Source organism: Oncorhynchus tshawytscha, linkage group LG10 (assembly GCF_018296145.1).
Source record: "Oncorhynchus tshawytscha isolate Ot180627B linkage group LG10, Otsh_v2.0, whole genome shotgun sequence".
Lineage (NCBI taxonomy): Eukaryota > Metazoa > Chordata > Actinopteri > Salmoniformes > Salmonidae > Oncorhynchus > Oncorhynchus tshawytscha.
This window is the reverse complement of record NC_056438.1, coordinates 73811835-73815129: the sequence shown is the minus strand read 5'-3', so window position 1 is coordinate 73815129 and position 3295 is coordinate 73811835.

The window sequence follows — 3295 nt, the reverse complement described above, 5'->3', positions numbered from 1 at the left end:
CCTTGAGACAATGGTGGGAGGTTGGGAAGGCCCAAATACGAGTATTTTGTCAACAGTATACTGCTCTGTCTCATATTGAAGTTAAAGAGACTATCAAGGCCCTTGAACAAGACATCAAGTCTATTGAATTGAAGCTGCTCACTCAGAACGACCCTGGACTAGTCATGAACTTACAGGACAAGAGACACGAACTGAGGTCGTTTCTGCATGAAAGAGTGAAGGGTTGATTAGGTCTCGTTTCGCTTCCCTCAAGGATATGGATGCTCCTAGCGCTTTAAAAAAAAAAACTAGGACAGTCGACATTGCAACATCAACAGATGGTCTGCCTTCGTCTCCCTGATGGGAAGGTGACCACGGATGACAGTGAAATGCGTCAACATGCCGTGGATTTCTACTCGGCCCTCTATAAGGCGGAGGATTGTGACTCTCAGTGTACTGAACAGTTGTTACACTGTCTTCCTCAATTGGGACCTGAGCAGAGAGTCGCATTGGACTCTGACATTACACTGCAAGAGCTGTCCACAGCAGTTATGCAGCTCTCAACAGGCCGAGCCCCTGGCATCGATGGTTTACCATCTGAGTTTTATAAGCACTTTTGGGGGTCTATTGGGGAGGACTTTTATGAAGTGATGTGTGAATCTTTTCATGAGGGTTCTCTTCCTGTATTCTGTCAACGTGCGGTGCTTTCACTGTTGCCAAAAAAGGGGGATTTGGCTCTCATAAAAACATTGGAGACCTGTTGCTTTGCTGTGCGCAGAATATAAAATTGTTTCTAAATGTCTCTCAAACAGGTTGAAAGAGTATCTGGGGTTGTTGATCCACAAGGACCAGTCCTACTGTGTACCTGATCGCTCTATTGTTGACAACTTGTTTCTGATAAGAGATGTTTTAGACATTAGTAAACTGTCTGATGTAAATGTGGGTTTACTTTCTTTGGATCAGGAGAAGGCTTTTGATCGTGTGGACCACCAGTACTTGTTTAAAATGATGAAAGCCTTGTTGTTTTTTTGTCTTGGATGAGGGGGTGGTTTGAGTTGCCCCAGCCCTGTCCAAAGGGGCAATTTCAGGGCAGTTATATAGTCTGGCGATTGAACCAATGCTTTGTTTTTTAAGAGCGAAGCTTACTGGTTTCTCTGTGCCAGGTGTAATGAAGGGTCCCACGACAGCACTGTCTGCGTATGCAGATGACATGCCAGTTTTTATTACAGGGGGTGAGGATGTTAAGGTTCTCTCGAACACTTTAAAGGTGTATGAGGGGGCCTCCTCAGCTAGAGTCAATTGGGGAAAGAGTGAAGCGCTGTGGGCAGGTCAGCTTCAAACAGGGTCTGCTCCACTGTTACCAGGGGGGCTTCAGATGGGGTCCGCTCCACGGTTACCAAGGGGGCTTCAGATGGGGTCCGCTCCACGGTTACCAGGGGGCTTCAGATGGGGTCCGCTCCACGGTTACCAGGGGGCTTCAAACAGGGTCTGCTCCACTGTTACCAGGGGGCTTCAGATGGGGTCCGCTCCACGGTTACCAGGGGGCTTCAGATGGGGTCCGCTCCACGGTTACCAGGGGGCTTCAGGGGGCTTCACGGGGGGTCCGCTCCACGGTTACCAGGGGGGGCTTCAGATGGGGTCCGCTCCACGGTTACCAGGGGGGCTTCAGTGGGGCAGAGATGGGATGAAGACTTTGGTTTTTTTTCTAGGCTCTGATGTCTTTCAGAAAAAGAACTGGGACGGTGTAGTGGAGAAAGTGTGTGCCAGACTGTCAAGATGGAAATGGGTGCTGCCCCAGCTGTCTTATAGGGGAAGGGTACTGGTAGCTAATCATCTTGCTGCCTCTACCCTGTGGCACAGACTAATGATTTTGCAGCCACCAAAGTGTCTGATACAAGAACTTCAGAGGACCCTTGCCAATTTCTTCTGGTCTGGACAACACTGGATTAAAGCTGCAGCCCTGTACCTGCCACTGCACAATGGTGGGCAAGGCCTGGTGGACATTTCCTCTAGAATCATGGCTTTCCGGCTTCAAGCAGCCCAGAGATTGTTGTACAGAGACGGTTCTAGCTGGGTCGAAACAGCCTACATATTGATGAGGAGAGCGGGCTGTTTGGGCTTAGACAAGCACCCTTTCCTCTTAAAGCTGGAGGGGGGTGATTTGCCTGGCCTGACTCCATTTTATGAGTCTGTTATGCAGGCTTGGAGGATTCTTGTCAAGTCCCGTAAGGCCGGCACACCACCAGGGATGTGGCTTTTTGAAGAGCCTCTTATTCACAACACTGCCATCCAGTCCCGTGTTCTGGGTTCAGCTAGCCTATGCTCATGTCTGCTAGGCGTGGGGTGTACCAAGCTGGGTCATCTGATGCGGAGCAGGAGCAGATCGTTGGAGGAGCTGGGAGAAAGAGCGGGGATCCGATCATCTCGCCTCCTGAGGAAGGTCGTCGCTGAGGTCTGTGACTCCTTGCCAGTACTTCATCAGCAGTATGTGACTGAGACTTCCAAATCTGATCGGTGGAAGGAGGGTCTGGATTATATGTTCCCTGCACTGATTGTTAGTGTTGCGATGGGGGTGTCATGACGTTGGCCTGGGGGGTAGGTTTATGACAGTCATAAATACCTCTTCCCCCCTTTTCCTCTCTCTACCCTACTGGGGTTACATTTGCAAAACCCTTGGTTAACATAGAGATTCTGGGAACATCAGAAGGTGGGGGGAAATGAACTATATTCTGGTAATCCGAACAATTGAACATATGCGGTGGTACTTAATGAATATGATGTCAGTTTGGTTGTCATCTGAGACATTCTCATCAATGATAAGATGACATAAACTCTACAGTGGAAAGTCTACACATCAGAGTTATCGGATTCACATGGAATTGTTGTTCAATTTAAATGTTGGAATATGAAATTATTTGTGATGGGATGAAATATGATTTTAGCTTCTAAAATGTGAGATGTGGGTTTTCATAAGATAGGGCTGCTCAATCAGTGGCCCGCCCTGTGAAGGGACATGGGCTATAAAACTTTTCAAACACGCCCTCCTCTCCCTTCCTATATAAGCCCTTGACGACAATAGAACTTCCTGTTCCTAGGATGTAGGACGACGGTCCTATATCAGAATGGTTCAGATAATAACTACAGAACCAAGCCAACTTTAGCGTGAGCTTTGGTTGCGAATGGTATGAACTTTGAACTCTACAGAAGTGATACCTCCTAGCCATTGAGTTAGCAACAGCAGATGCAAACGAGGGTTAGGAAGGAACAGACAGGGTATCCCGTCTATCAAAATCAAATCAAATCTAATTTTATTTGT